Source organism: Marmota flaviventris, chromosome 11 (genome assembly GCF_047511675.1).
Source record: "Marmota flaviventris isolate mMarFla1 chromosome 11, mMarFla1.hap1, whole genome shotgun sequence".
Taxonomy (NCBI): domain Eukaryota; kingdom Metazoa; phylum Chordata; class Mammalia; order Rodentia; family Sciuridae; genus Marmota; species Marmota flaviventris.
Genome location: NC_092508.1, coordinates 119,003,060 through 119,020,698, shown reverse-complemented (window position 1 = coordinate 119,020,698; position 17,639 = coordinate 119,003,060). Strand labels below are relative to the sequence as shown.

At 33.2% G+C, this 17,639-nt stretch overlaps 1 pseudogene; it reads right to left on the bottom strand.

Annotated features, from left to right (window-relative positions):
* Nucleotides 1-13,763: 13,763 nt before the first annotated feature.
* On the bottom strand, nucleotides 13,764-14,592 carry LOC139707726 (calcineurin B homologous protein 1 pseudogene; annotated as a pseudogene).
* Nucleotides 14,593-17,639: the final 3,047 nt, after the last annotated feature.

Below are 17,639 nucleotides of genomic sequence, written 5' to 3'. Positions count from 1 at the left end.
ATGTACAGAATGTGGCAAAGCATTCAGTCAAAAATCATACCTTACTTGCCACATCAGAACTCACACTGGAGAGAAGCCTTACAAATGTAAAGAATGTGACAAAGCTTTCAGTTTAAAATCACTCCTAATTTGCCACAGAAGAACTCACACTGGAGAGAAGCCCTACAAATGTAAAGATTGTGGTAAAGCTTTTGGTGGAAAATCAAACCTTATTTACCACAGCAGAAGTCACACTGGAGAGAAGCCCTACAAGTGTAAAGAATGTGGCAAAGCTTTTGGTCGAAAATCAAGCCTTATTTACCACAGGAGAAATCACACTGGAGAGAAGCCCTACAAGTGTAAAGAATGTGGCAAAGTTTTTGGTCAAAAATCACACCTTATTTACCATAGCAGAACCCACACTGGAGACAAGCCCTACAAGTGTAAAGAATGTGGCAAAGCTTTTGGTCAAAAATCACACCTTATTCGCCACAGCACAACTCACACTGGAGAGAAGCCCTACAAATGTAAAGATTGTGGCAAAGCTTTTGGTCAAAAATCAGACCTTACTTACCACAGCAGAACTCACACTGGAGAGAAGCCCTACAAATGTAAAGAATGTGGCAAAGCTTTTGGTCGAAAATCAAGCCTTATTTACCACAGGAGAAATCACACTGGAGAGAAGCCCTACAAGTGTAAAGAATGTGGCAAAGTTTTTGGTCAAAAATCACACCTTATTTACCATAGCAGAACCCACACTGGAGAGAAGCCCTACAAGTGTAAAGAATGTGGCAAAGCTTTTGGTCAAAAATCACACCTTATTCGCCACATCAGAACTCACACTGGAGAGAAGCCCTACAAATGTAAAGATTGTGGCAAAGCTTTTGGTCAAAAATCACACCTTATTTACCACAGCAGAACTCACACTGGAGAGAAGCCCTACAAATGTAAAGATTGTGGCAAAGCTTTTTCTCAAAAATCATACCTTATTCACCACATCAGAATTCACACTGGAGAGAAGCCCTAGAAATGTAAAGATTCTTGCAAAGCTTTTGGTCAAAAATCACACCTTATTTACCACAGAGGAACTCACACTGGAGAGAAGCCCTACAAATATAAAGAATGTGGCAAAACTTTTGGTCAAAAAATAGACCTTATTCACCACAGCAGAACTCACTGGAGAAAAGCCCTACAAATGTAAAAAATGTGGCAAAACTTTTACTCAAAAAATAGGCTTTATTTGCCACATCAGAACTCACACTAGAGAGAAGCCTTACAAATGTAAAGAATGTGGCAAAGCGTTCAGTCAAAAATCACACCTTATTTGCCACAACAGAACTCACAATGGAGAGAAACCTCACAAATGCAAGTATGTGACAGTTTTTACTCAAATTTTACCACTTATTTGCCACAGAAGAATTTACACTGGAGAGAAGCCTTACAAATATAAGGAATGTTGCAAAGCTTTTAGCAATAAAACAGGCCTTATTCACCACAACAGAACTCATGCTGGAGAATAGCCCTACAAATGTGAATAATGTGGAAAAGCTTTTAATAAAAAATAAAACTTTATTCACCACAGCAGAAGACATGCTTGTGAATGTGAAATGTGAATAAAGTGATAATACTTTTAAAGAAAGACTAAACCTTGGGGCTGGGGTTGTGGTTCAGTGGTAGAGTGCTAGCCTCGCATGTGTGAGATCCTGGGTTTTATCCTCAGCACCACATAAAAATAAATAAGTAAAATAAAGGTATTGTGTCCAACTACAACTAAAAAATAAACATTAAAAAAAGAAAGACTAAATATTATTAACAGAATTTATACAGAAAAGAACCCCTACAAATTGAAATAATGCAACAAATCTTTTAATAAGAAATCAATTCTTTTCACCACTAGGCTACTTATTCTGGAAAGAAGACATCTAAATGTAGAGAATGTAGAAAAATTTTAAATTATATATCATATATTACTAGACATCAGAGAAAACACACTGGAGAGAAGCTCTACAAATCTACAAATGAGAACATTGTATCATTACTCTAAGAAAGTGACAACATTTAATCCTCACCATAATAACCATAGTGTAGAGAAAGTTTTGAAATGTGAAAATTGATAATGTGACAATGCCTCCAAAATTTATTCACCAATACTCAGCACTTGTGGATACATACTGGTTAGAGAAAATACAAATGGAAAAAAAAATTGTAGCTACATGTTCTTAAACACTGCTTATTTTTGGAGAATTCATTTTGCCCAGAAACTCTAAAAAGTTAAATAACATTTCCAAAATGTATTTAAATTTTAAATTCTTTGAACATCTAAAAACTCATACTAGTTGTGAACATTGAACAGATTTTGTCCCAAATGTATGCCTTATATAACAATGAAACATTTATAATAAATGTGAGAGTATAGTAAAGTTATTATCTCTATATTACACCTTGATGTATATGAGGATCAGTAAAATACAGAACTCATTTAAGTTTAGAAAACAAGTAGTTGTCTTTAACTTTTGCTTAAATATATTAAGCATTATCAAGTTATTTTGTAGGAATATCAGTCATAAATATCAAATGAATAGAGAAGAAACCTCATCTTTGAAAGAATATAATTGTTTTTATAAATTAAAAATTACTATTTTCACTTTTGAATACTGATAAAAGAATTATATGAAATCTATTTTTGATGTTTAACACTGAAGTGTAATATTTTAAACTATAATTTGTTTTGTATTTCAGTTTAAGTTTAGGTATTTTTATACACTGAGCCACATTCCTAAACCCTCTCTCCACTTTTTCAAAGTTTGAGACTGTCTTGCTAAGTTGCTTGAAACCACACTAAGTTGCTGAGGCTGAATTTAAACTTATGAAATTACTCAGCTTCCCAGTTTGCTTGGATTACAAGCATAGACCATGATGTCAGGTTCACAGTGCATTTTTAACCTATATTTACCTTATGTATGCAATATGTCTTTATAACTGAATATTTGTTTATATGTTAACACTCATGTATTGCTTCCTGTTGTTAAATGACAGACATCATAATGTTCCACTTGACTAAATGTTCTATGTAACTGTAAAACATACTGGTGAGTGAATAATACTCTAGCATCTGTTAAATACTTTTACACATTTTAATCAAACTTAATGTGGAATACAATTTGCATAAGTCAGATCATTTTTTTTTCTGTTTGTATTTATGGTGAAATTAAGAGTTTTAAGAAGGATATAGATACAGGAAAATAAGCCCCAGGTTTTCATATTTTGATTTATAAATTTTAAAATTTTAACTTTTTTAACATTTTAACATTTCCTAGTGATTTTAATAGATTGAATTTCCACAAACTTAAGGGTAGCTCTTACAGGAGAGAAGAGCTTTATCTTTCTTGTGTGCATAATGGCCTTCTAGACTTCATCCTCATTGGAGACATTTCATTTTTCTGTGAATGAGGTCAATGATCAGTGTTTTCATGTACATTAGTAAATTCTGATATCTTTATTATTCTATAGGTAGTGTTATTTTAGGGCAGAAATTGGAGAAATGGATGTGGAGTCAAGGTTGAGTGAGGCCTTATACTTATGACAAAATAATCAATGAGCTATGTTTTATAGTCTCATTTTCTGAGGATCAAGTAGTAACAGGTAAACTGAGAAGGTTGTATGTAAAGATTAAGTTTCTTATCATAAAATGTTGGCTTTTCAGGTACAATAGGGTAAAAGCTTATTATACACAGAATCCATACAAAAATCATATTGAACATCATTCACAATTTTATTAACAATGATTACATATAATTAGTGAAGACCTTAGTTTACAGCAACATATGCCTAAGAACAAGGTCTAGGGACATTTTACACTCTCCAATATAGACATATTTATACAAATTTAATTATACATGAAACTACACTAAATGAGAAGAAAAATCAATTGGATCAACACACAACAATATATAAATAAAAACTTGTAAAGAGTTAAGCAAGTGACCAATAGTGGATGAAGTGTGGTTTCCAAATGCTAGGGGAAAAATGGACATATAATCAGTTAAAGGTAATTGAAGAATGATAAGTTACCCACTTTGAACTACAACAGCATTTGAAAGAAGAAGAGTCACAAAGTAAGCAAAGATTATTCACCTCCATTTGTATGCTTTGTAATATTTTCCAAAAATTTTCTGCATATTTTATTGCAGTCAAATTGAGAAACAATCCAGAAAGTTAAAAAAGACAAGTATTGCCCCTCTGGTTTTAAAATCAAGAAAAGGAATAGAGAGAGATTTATTGAGCTAGAAAAATTTACTAGTTAGAGTGAAAAAAAAAAGAACTGAGATTACCAGAATCTAAGTATAATGTATTTCATCTATCCCTGGCTGCACAGGGCATTTTTGCTTAACAAAGTATTTGTTCACGTACGTACGCTTAAACAACATTGCTGTTTTTAGTCAGTCTTTTTCATTAATAACAATGGTGTACCTTTCAACAGTTTCCAGCCACAAAAATACACAATTTCAGAAATCTTCTGTTTCATCCTCCATATATTCTGCCACAATATTCATCAGGGCAAGTTAATATAAACCTTTTGGCAGTCCCATCAAGGCATTCACTTCTATTAATAGAAAAGTATGATACATGGAACAACATAATTTTACTTAGTAAAAATATTTTTTTCATGAAAAATAGATCCCAACAACTTTGTCTTGGGATTAAATTAGAAAAATATGAGGCAATTATATTGTATATTATGACCTTAGGCTATGAGCCTTAAAATTACCTTAAAATATAAAAGAATATTAATGTTTATTTTTAAATATAGTTTTTATATTTCAAATATTCAAGTTCCACAGCAATCAATGATACAAAAACATGAGAAAAAAACTGCAGTTTGATGTCTCATCATGACATTTCAATACCTGCTGTAGATTTCCTGTGGCTTCCACTTTTAATTTAAACAAATAATAATTTTTCCATACAATTTGTGTGAGGTGGAGGACAAAATCTCCTGCATTGCTTTCCTGGGCAAGCCATCATACTTAAAACAACTGAACCCCAAATCAAAATATGTTTACTCTACATTCTAATTATATCAGTTCTTAACTCATCTAGCATAAAACAAATCCACTTTCTTCTGGTTGTATATCTTGAGCTCAAATAGATGGAACCTGGGAGCTAAAAGAAGTATGACATAAGTAATGAGGTCTCTTTTTTGCATAAGGCAATTTGCACTTTTTGTATTTGATTTTTCTGCCTGTGAAGATCTACATTTATCTTCCTACAATGGTATTATGAGTGATGGTGACTTGTGTGATTACAAGAGGCTTTAAATGCAGCTAAATGTGTTTGAGTCCTTTCATTGGTAAAATACTACAATTTGTACTCTAATAGGAGACTCAAAATGGTGCTAGACAAACCTATTTTTTTTAAGAGAGACTGAGAGAGTGAGAGAGAATTATTTAATATTTTATTTTTTAGTTTTCGGTGGGCACAACATCATCGTTTGTGTGTGGTGCTGAGGATCGAACCCGGGCTGCACGCATGCCAGGAGAGCGTGCTACTGCTTGAGCCACATCACTAGCCCCAAACCTATTTTTTTAATCTGCCTCTTTATTCATGGTTTTCTAGTGGTTTTGATCTAGTCAGTTCAGACCATTTCTGATTAATGGGTGTCATCAAAATATAAATTCCTTCTATAATCATTAGCAATGAGACAATTCTTCCCATTAAAAATAAAAAAAAAATTCTCATATAGTCTTTGCTATATTCTAAAGAACCACTCTTGCTTTTGCTTTACTAAACAAAATCAATTCCACAATTACAGGAGGCTTAAAATGCAGCTACATGTGTTTGAGTCTTTTCACTGGTAAAAAAATACCATTATTTGTACTCTAATAGGAGACTAAAAATGGTGCTAGAAAAACCTATTTTTTTTTAAATCTGCCTCTTTAGTCATGGTTTTCTAATGGTTTTGATCTAGTCAGTTCAGACCATTTCTGATTAATGGGTGTCATCAAGATGTAAATTCCCTCTATAATCATTAGCAATGAGGCAATTCTTCCCATTAAAAATAAAAACATTCTCTTAGAGTCTTTGCTATATTCTAAGGAACAACTCTTGCTTTTGCTTTACTAAACAAAATAAATTCCACATATTTGAGTCCTAAAGTAAATGGCAATACATTAACCTAAGCACCATGAGGAATATAAGAAATACAAGATATCACCTTTAAAAGATAAAAACAAATAAGAATCACAAATGCTAAGCCATTAACATCTAAACTATACCAGAGCTTTTAAAATGTAATCTTAGATGTTCTACTCACTCTCATAGTAAGATGCCTTAGACTAAAAGATATTTAATCACTCACTAAAGGTCACTCAGTGAATGCATAACAGTTGTTATTCTAAAGCTTTTACAGAATTTTTTGATAATACATTGCAAAGTCTCACATCTTTTCTTTAGAAATAAGACACAGAGGTTGTTTTAGTCTGTTTTATAATGTTAAAGAAAAATACCAGAAACAGGCCAATGTATAAAAAGAGATATAAATGCATAAAAATATTTTCTGAGAGGCTGGGGTTGTGGCCCAGTGGTAAAGTGCTCACCTGTCACATTCAAGAAGCTGGGTTCAATTCTCAGCACCACATAAAAATGAATAAATAAATAAAATAAAGGTATTGTGTCCAACTACAACTTGTAAATAAATAAAAATATTTATTAGTTCTGAAGATTTAAGTACACTCTACCAGAATTTTCTCAGCTCCTGTGACAGCTCCTTCACCTGCATTACACATGAGGTGGCATTATGGTGAGGGCTCATTTGAGAGGTAGAGAGAACATAATGAGACAGGAAGTCAGAGAAATTTAGAAAAAAGACTTGCTCTTTTATAACAACCGGCTTTAATAAGAACTATGTTGTGACTCATGAAAGTTACATTAACCCTCTCCAAAAACATCTACCCCAATGGTCTAACCACAATTTACTAGATCTCACTTCTTAAACATTCCACTATTTTCCAACTCTCTCCCTTTGAAACTAAGTTCCAAACACATGAGCTTTTAGGGGACATACACAAATTATAATGAAAGTAATATGAGAGAGACAATGGTAAAAATGAGACATAGAATGCCATTTCTTAGTAGTTATAAAGATTCTAGATACTACAATAAATGCTTTACAGTATAGAAATTATTTTAGGTTGATTTTTTTTTATTTTAAAGACAATAGGGAATTTAATTAAATTACTTTTTGAAGAATGAATGAATCTGAATGTGACAAGACTAATGGGCTAGTTATATTAAAATAAGGGAAAAGTCTGTGCAAAAACTCAATGAATGTTTAGTAAACCATGCCTAGGTATAAAAACAGAATGCTGGGCTTTCTTATTATGCTATATCAAGCCAAAAGTTTACTGGCTAAAATCTGGCGGCCCTCAAAACCAGAGCAAATATTCATATAAAAGATGCAGTGGACATCAGTCTCAGAGCTTCCTACTTAAAATATCTGCTTCTAAAGACTACATGATTCATAGTAATTCTCAGGAGTATTATATTTCTTTCTATTTAAATTTTTAGCTTTCTATATAGTTACCGCACCATCTTATGGCCAGATCAATATTTTCTTGAACTTCTTCATATATTAATCTATAAACTATCTCAGATATGTTTGTTTCTAGATTGTCAGGGATCTCTTCTAGTGAATTCTGAGATGTGTGAGAGGTTAAACAAGCATAGAAATATGCTTATGAAAAATAAGCCATGTTGTAGGTGGGAAGTAAAAGGAGAAAAGGAGCAAAAGTCCTCATCTAAACTTGTATGTGCTGATACTACACAAGGTTACTCCAATGATGTCTGGTTTGAGGTAGGGAAGCAACTTTTCTTATACATTATGACACAAAGTTCATCAAATATGGTTGTTACAGACTTTTGGAGAACACCTAAATTTTTCTTAGTAATTTCTACATTGAAAAACTACTGTTACCTTTAAACAAAACTATCCATTTCAATAAATCTAAAATAGTTCTTTAATATTGCAAAACAGAAAATTGATGGCATTATTCACTGAATGTTAATATTTTCCAATAACACCTCACACCACAATTTATGTACCTTATATAGATTAACACCTATAGGGATTCTTAACACAATGGATAGATAATTAAAGAGTGAAATGAGACTCAGAAACAACTAATTATAGTAAAAATTATTATTACCTTATTTCAAATACTAGTGCACCCATTTGCTTTTGTTTTCCCAAAAGTTAATTTTTTTAACCTTTGGTATGATATTTCACTTTATTTAAATAACATAATAAATAGTACTGTTTTTTCATATGTACTCTCTGATGCATCTCAAATATATTTGCATACTCCAAGACCTTAGCAGATTTCTATACACATTATTCACTAGAGAAGCAGTAGTTACTTCTGAAATCTATATTGCTCTTTTCAAATGAGGTCTTGCATTTAAAAAAAAAAATGTCTGAAATAACGATAATGAACTTATTTCTAATTAGCCTATAGTAAGTGCCTGATAAATATTTGTGAAAAAGAATGAAGAAATAATAAGAGCATTTATATAATCTGTACAATATGGTATGTGGTATTTCATGATATTTGCTACAACTTATTGAATATTATAACAATCTTACTATGTAAGTAAGATATGGGTATAATGAACCAATAATAAATAAAAATTTCTTGCTGCATTGTTAGTAATTCACCAAACAATTTTTTTTCAAAAACAGACACTCTGATGTGTGTTTTTTGTCCACTATTATATTATGAATGAATGAAGCTCAGTTAATGAATAATTCGAACTACATACTTGCTTAGGGTGCCTGTCATTCATTGTTAAAAAAAAAAAAAAAAAAAAAAAAAAACCTTTAGTTATATAAAATTTTAATACTGTATATACCATTGTGATATAATGGAATTTTGAAAAAATGTACATTAATAATGCTGAAGTCTTTCATTGAGTCTTATATCAGTTTATGAAATAAACTTACTATGTGTGATTTCCTCAATTCTAAGTGTCTTTTGTTTTAAGAAACTGTATGTACAATGCAAATTAAAGGTAACATACCAATATCAAGAGCAGAAGCACCACAGGAAAGATGAAAACAAAGAATTGGGAGATTCCACCATTATAGATGTAATTTTATCAACATCTTTTCAATGTACCTAACCCACTATTGATACCAAAATTAATGAGCAAACTCTTCTCATGCTGATTGTGCATGATGCTATTATATAAAATGAAAACAAGCAAATGTGTCAGAGATGCATTTTAAAACATTAGTTGAAAATACAATTGATTGATCAGTATCTCACTGTGTTTTACCCCAGCAGAAACCTTCTCAGTGTGCAAGATAAATGGGTAAAAATAAAAAAAAAAAATCAAGTAAAATTTATGTTAAAGAATAACAACTATTTTTATGAGGAAAATGTTAATTTCTTTTTGAAACAACATGTCAATAAACTGTGCCCTATCACTTAAAGGAAAGCAACAATTCTGGTAAATTTCTTCATTTTATTCTTTGAATATGCCAAGTATTCTATAGCAAACTTCCACATATATTGTTTAATTTCACAGGTGTAAATTATATCTGGTTTTCTCGAAATTACTACTTATTTAATATAAATTTGTTGAGAAATTATTTCTGCATGTGCTGATAGTGAAATATAGTGAGGAATGGAAGTCATTTAAAGCTCTATAAATTGAAATCCCAGAATGGTGGGAGGAAACTGTATATAATCATGAGAAACATATTGAGTACTATGAATTTGTTTCAGATATTTATTTCCCTTAGTATCCACTTTTCACATAAACAAGTGCTTTTAAATGAAGCTATTAAATATCATAGAAAAGGCCATCAGAGAAATCAGAAGAAGAAATTTAAAAGAGAAACAATCAAATCATAAACATCTGGTTGAAACAAGAACTGGCCAAATGTTGGATCTTAGCTTTTGACTTTCCTAAATTTTCTCCTATCTTTTTTTTTTTTTTTTTTTTTTGATTATGACTAAGAGGAAGGTACTTCTATTAAAACAGAACAATTTATAGCAATTTGTTTTTTCTAAAACACGGATAAAATTGACTTGCTAGCTCAGGATAGAATCTAATGAGTAAATCTTGTTATGGTAAGAAAAAAAAAAGTATAACTACTCAACATGAATATTTGCCTTTTCAAAAAAATATGGTCAAAACCAATTTGGTAAGATAGTATTGAATATTTTATATCAAAGAAAAGGCAAAAATATTTAAAATAATTTTGATTATTAGATGCATGTAAAAAAAAAAGTAGTGTCCAGGCCTGATGTGGTGGTACATACCTGTAATCCCAAATATCATAGAGGCTGAGGCAGAAGGATCACAACTTCAAGACCAGCCTTGGTAACTAAGTGAGACAAGGTCTCAAAATAAAATATCAAATAATTTTGTATATATATATATATATATATATATATATATATATATATATATATGATAAAGCACCCCAAGTTCAATCCGCAGTGCCATATAAAACAGTAGTTTCCAAAATTTACACCCAAATCAGCAGCCTACACTCTATCTGCAACTATGTAAAGTTTTAAAAGGAAACTAAATTTAGCCATACCTACTACTAGTTGTCTGATTATATTGATCATAATTTTGAAATATAAATAGAAGACCCTACACAATGTTTTAGGTGTTCCCATTATTTTTTCTAATTGCAATGAGAGAGGGAGGAAAACCAATTTAACTTATGGGGCCACTTCTTTTTCTTCAGGCCTAATTAATCAAATATTAAAAGGATTTAGCGTTTAACTGATTATCATTTACAGTATGTGTTCTGTGATTTCTTGCTTCATTTACATTGGACACTTTATTATTTCGGAGTATCAGCATCTGTACAGGCCACCACACCCCACTCTATTTTTTAATAGTTACAAGTCCCTGTGTTTATGCTTCCTCATTTAGTTATTCTCTTTAAAAAATAATTATGTGTTGCATTCTTTGTCTACAGAAAATTTATGAAGGTTAAAAACCCGTAAGCATTTTTACAAATTTGACCTTAAGATACTTTTCATCACAAAACACACACCAGAAGTAAGAATGATTTCTTTCTCTAATTTATTAGCCTTTCTGACATCCAATATCAGGACATGAATGCTGCTCATGGAGGGATGTTCTTACCATCAAGAACAATCAATACTACTTTTTTCTATCCCATTAAATTTTACAAAAAGTGCACATTTTACTGTGTTTCATATACAGAACTTGGCTTTCCATTATTTGTGTTTAGTGCATTTTTACTTTCTTTTTTCATCACTTTGTTTTCCCTGTATTTTCTAATATTCATTTTTTTGTGATGAGAAAAATAGATCACTAGAATCTTCTAACTTTTGCTACATTCAATCACTTGACTACTCACTAGCTAATATTTCTATTAAACCATCATTTTAAAGGTAGGACTGAGGTATGCTAACAAAACTAATTTCTAGGTCTACTGCAGAATCAGCATAACTTTCTTGAGCTTTGCAGTTAGAGCCACTGTTTCTGTCCACAAAGTCTGCTCCCTTTTTTAAAATTTTTTTTTCTTCTATATTGAGTAACTCTTTTTGAAATGAGGCATGGAAAATAGCTTTTTAGATTTTTATCATTTATGAAAATCTATTTTTATTTATCATTGATGGACAATCTGCTTCATTTTAGAATACCAGATTGAATACTATTTTTCCTTTAACTCTTGAGGTTATTCTGTATTTATTATCTATAATCCATCATTAAGGATAAATTCTTGGGTTATATTCTTGCTTTATTGAAGCTGACCATGGTTTTTCATTTCAGGATATTTTCTTTGTTTTAAGCATAGCTACTTGAGAGAATCTGGAGATATATTTAGCATATTTAAAATTTATTTTCTTGATTATTGCACTCAATCAAAATGGAATATTTCCAGACCTAATTTTCTTTTCAGTATATACATGTAGGAAAATGGATAAAATACAGAAAATAATATATCTGTTTTTTTTTTTTGTTTGTTTGTTTGTTTGTTTTTGTTTTTGTTTTAACCACAAATATTTATTGATGGATCAAAGAATACAACCGTAATAGGACAATAAGGCACAACTGTGGATTAAAAGTTTGCTATACAGCCAAAGGAGTGGGGAAGCCATAATCTTAGGAACTTTAAAAATGCAAATCAAGGAGACTCTGAAGTACCTCTCTAGCGATCAGTAACAGACAATTCTTTCCTTTTTTACTATTCCTATATTACATCACTTGATCACAAAACTGATACTTCTTAAAGAATTTCTCATTCATTTATACTTGAGCCATCAAGCCTGGCCACTCCCCTGTTCCCCACCTTTATCCATCCCTTTGTAGTAATATTTGTTAGCAATTCTCTTCCTAAAGATTGGTTAACACATCTTGAATAGCCTTCTGCAGCAAGGAAACAAGCAAGCAAGCAATGAGTCAGGGGGATTATAAATTCAACATGAGGCAGGGGGAGATAAATGAATAGACTCACAGACATACATAGGATGGCAATGGCCAGATTCAATGAAGTCTAATTAAGCTGACTTTGGCAGAGAAGTTGCTCTGGCTCACTCAAAGTCCTGTAATGCCACCTCACATTGTCTTACCAGGGTCAGACCCCTTGTTTTTAAGGGATCAGTGGTGGCCTATACAAGGAGCTATGGAGATAATGCAACCGGGCAGCTAATGACACAATACATTCAATGCTTTGGACGTGTATTGGGATTGAATATGGATTCCAGCATTAACATTTGCCAATTGTAAAGTTCATAAATAATTTTGTGCAAAACTTCAAAACACTGAGGACCATATTTTTAACTATTCTGGACTTGGAAAAGTTAGGCACTTCCATAACAATAGTCTTTCCACTTGGAAACGTGAAGTGAAAAACATTCCAGTGCACTAACAAGGAAGCATAAATCATGCTGCAGAATGTAAATGTAGCAGGTTTTATAAGACACCCAGCCATCGTGTTCAAAAAGTCATGAAAAGGTCCCTAAGAATGCTGTCAGAACAGTTATTCTGGTAGCAACAGTGTCCCAAAGCTAAGCAGACCTGTAGGCATATGAATATTTTCTGAATAGTGAACACTGCACTCATAGGAAAAGCCATGTAGGTACATAAGTCGAGAATCAGAGGGCAGAGGCAGAGCAATCTGAGTAACCCACACAAAACAGGTGGCTCTACACTTTTTAGTTATCAATTTCTTCTCTATATCTTCACAAACTATGAAATGTTTTCACCAAGGCCAGTTTCCAAGAAGGATATCTCCACCCTTTGATGACAGAGCAGTGCAGAGGATCAAGAAAGGGTCACATTCTTCCAAGAGAAGTGTTGATTACCAAAAAGCTCCTGGAAAGGTAACATCCTAGGTACTCATTTAAGAGTGAAGGTAGATAAAAACTGCCAGACCACTGAACTATCCTGCCTAGTCAGAAATACATTTAACAGGCATAGTTTGGGGTGCTAAGAGGAACACAAGGAATTTTGAGGCTCAATAAAAAACAGGGAGGCTGAAAGACTAAGTGGAGGTAAGTTGTGTGACAGGGAAATAAGAAGCAAAGGACATATAAGAAGGAAGTAGGAGCATGCTAAACCTCGCTGAAGGGAGTCTACATCCAGTTAGAGTTTTGCTGGCTGGTTCTTGGCATGATTCCATCTCTTTCTCAAACTGGATGGATGTGTGGCATTGAGCAGCAGAACAGGGGAACATGGTATTTATAAATGGAGAACTGGTAGATGGATACTGAAGAGAAATAGACTGGATGTACCATTCTGTAATGCCCTGTTTATACACCAAAGGCAGTTTTGTGTACACAGAACATATTTGGGGTTGTCATGCAACAGCAGTAGTATTCTGGGAGAAGGAGAATGAAGGGGTGGAGGTGGGGTTGGTGGACAGGAGGACTCTAAAGTTCCAGTTCTTAAATACTAGAAAGCAAGGAACAGTTTGGTCTCTGTCCTTTAGTGAAGAAATCGGATGCTCATTTTCTGTTCTACATCCACCTTCTCCAAAACCTTAACAAATTCTGTGAAAGATATAGCACTGTCCCCATCCTGGTCAGCCTCTTGGATGGTCCTGTCTGCAATGCTGCCCAGCTGCTCATCTGAGATATTCACTCCAACCATCATGCGTAGCACCTGTAACAGCTCATCACGGGAGATCTTGTCATCTTTATCCAGATCATACAGTCGAAAAGCAAAGTGCAGTTTGTTGCTTCGGCTGTTGAGTGGTTCTGGTCCATTCACATCTTTGCTCTTTTCATTGTCCTCAATGGGTCGGAAATGAGCCAAAGTTCTCATGAATCCACGGAAGTTTACCTGGTCCTCTCCCTCTGGAAAGAAGTCATTAATGATCCGGTCCCCCAATGGGTTGATGGCAAGTTCTGGAATCCTCTGGAAATCTTCATGGCTGAGAGTCCCATTCTCTCCTTTGTCCAGGCTGGTGAATCGGCTGTAGAGACTAGTGATCTGACTGTGGGAAAAGCCAGTCTCCTTCTTGATCTCCTCGAGCTCTTTGTCCCTCAGTAACGTGGAGGCCCGAGACCCCATCACTGTGCTGGAAGCTCCTCCGGGAGCGGCGGCGCCTGAAACTAAGGGAGTGGAAGGGAGGGTGGGAGGGAAGAAAGGGCTAGGGGTCAAGAAGGGAGAGGGCAGTGTTTCTACTGCGGACCCCGGAGGAAATATATCTGTTTTTCAGACCAAAAACAGGCATAGCAGGTGAGTGAAACCATAAGCAATAAGTGCAGACTGGTTAGGCGAACTAATACTTTATTTTAAAAATGGATCTTAATAAGCACAGTTTGATAAAATGCTGTTAAAACTTATGGGTAAAGGGAAGTAAAAATAATCAAAGTATACCACTGTAAGAAATAATTGAGGTCTGGCACCTGAGAACAGACTGTGGGGGAAACTTCATGTTATGATAGGAAAGAATCCCCCACTTTCCCTTCACCCTGTCACCCACGTAACCTCACCAGAAACCACCAAGATGCCCAGAATAAAATGTTTCAAGTTCAATAGTCACAATCTTTCCAAATACAAAAAACAGTTACAATTCAACTGAACAAAGAAGCTAATATGCAAAGTTAAGGGGATCTGAGACATCATATAAAAAGTTAGGTTAAAGATAATTCTGTTTTTTTTTTTTTTTTTTTGTGTGTGTGTGTTTTGTTTGTTCCAAGGGTATGGCTATTCCTTGGTCACCTGAACTCAGAAAAGAAACTGTTATTTTGATGAAGTGTTAGTGGGTGACCCACATTAAAATCAGACAAATATTAAAAAAAAATTAAAAAGCCTATTAATCTGCTTGAATCAAATGTATGAAATATGATATGTCAAGAGGTTTGAAATGTTTTGAACAACTAATAATAAAAAAATAAAAATAAAAATAAATAAAAAAGGCTAATTACCAAAAAAAAAAAAAAAAAAAGTTGCTACTTTCTCCCTCTACATTTTACTTTTTAAAGTATCTTTTTATTAAAAAAAAATTCATTTTAGTTTTAGGAGGACACAATATCTTTATTTTTTTTTACATGGTGCTGAGAATCAAACCCTGTGCGTCATGCATACTAGGCAAGCACGCTATTACTTGAGCCATATCCCCAGCCCTAAAGTATCTTTTTTTCAGTTTTGATTTTTATTTTTTGTCTCTGAAAAGTAGACAGTAAGCAGCTTCTGGAAAAATTTACAACCAACTGCATGAGGGTCTGGGAAGCTGAGAGGCTGAAGTAGGGCTGGGAGGAGCAGACTGGAAGTCTGACTAAGGAGCAGACTTCCCTTAGTCACTGGAGGCCAATTATAACTAAAAAGAGACAGAAATCAATAAGTGTTTGTAAACCAGGGAATGACACAGATTATCAAGTTAATGTCAGTTATAAAAATTTTATATAATCATGAAAATAGAGAAATCATGAACAGGATTAGAAAATAATAGATGTAAATTATATTTTTGGAAGTTTATTGGTGATACACAAAAATAAAGATTTTAAATGGAAGGCAGAGAGATATGCAAGTCATAGTACTTCACAAACCTTACTTCAGTTACAAAAGTATAATCAATTGATAACTTCTACTTATTTTACTCTCTATCTTCCTTGGCATTTCACCTGAGGTCACACTTGTAGAATGTGACCAATAACTAAGCAAATAACTAACCAAGAAGATAGTCACTGAAGTTACACTCTTTCTCAGAAAACCCCAATCAATTTCAGAGCAAAGGTGTGATACAACACCTATTCATTTCCTTCTTTGGGAAAAGGTCCCTTTTGTGAATCAGAAGAAGAAATTGGCCAACCTCTATCAAAATATTACTAGAAATAAATATGAGTTATCTTCATTTAGAAGTAAAGTGAAATAAAATAACACCATTGTACAGTATCTTTCAGGATTACCCTTTAAAAATAAAAAAAAATGAAAAAAAACTCTTTCTAAAGAGCATGATACTTTGCAGCACACTTCATCCTTAATTTCACGTGGAAAAAGCAGTTACCTCAGGTAAGAAGGTACATAAGAAGGTACATAAAACAATAAGAAGAAATCAGGACTTGGTCAAGGGGTTAGAAGGAACTTTGAAGAGTATAAAATTTTGGGGGTACAGTAATAAGGATGGATCTCTGAGAGAGACAATGCAGTGTAAATATCATGAGATTTCATTCTATCACATACCAAAGCACATACATCATGGACATTGTACAAGACAACCAAGTTGACAACTGGACTTGGCTAGTTGTTTTTATCCAGCCTCTGATGCTGCACAGGATGAATGAGGACTGAGTAAAATAGTGGTTTCCAGTCACCATATTTTATCTATCAAATGCTTCTTCCAAATATCTAGCCAGCTAGGAGGAGAGATCTATCTCTAGGTTCCTGTTAAAGCATCATTCTTTTCATCATTTTCTCATAATAAATTAACAAGTGGACGTCTTTTAACCCAGAAATAATTTTAACCAGAAAAACCCAAACATTTTTTTTTTTTAATTTTGCTTTTACAGACAATAAATGCTAAGCAAGTACCACTAATAAAGTGTCAATACATCATGCCTAAAATCGAATCAGATCACACTTAACAAAAATAAAGATATTACTATTGGTCTATGACCATGGTATCCACTGTATTATCATCTAAAAATAGAAACAAAAAGCTGCTGGCCTGGTAGAATTCTGGAACAGGTGATGGTGTTGCTAACACTTCTTAAATTTCACATCATTATATCAGGTTGTGCTACCAAGAGACACAATATATAGATCCAGGAACCAGAGTGTCAAAGTTTAAGAGTCTTAACTCACCATCACTCCTATTAATGCACTTGGAAATCATATTTTCTTACATCATGCCTCTGCATCCTCCACTTTTAGAAATCCTAATTATTTAAGAGGACCCTTTACCAACAGGATGTTTAACAAAATTCTAACTAAAATTTAAACTGCACCTGAGGACTCTAAATTCTATGTACTAAGAAAACAGAAAGCAAGAGGAGAAATTACAATCCTAGGTAGGTCAATTCACTCTCTTCACCAGAAGGACATTGATTCCATGTTGCAATGCTAAGCAAGTACCACTAATAAAGTGCCAATACATCATGCCTAAAATTGAATCAGACCACACTTAACAAAAATAAAAATATTACTATTGGTCTATGACC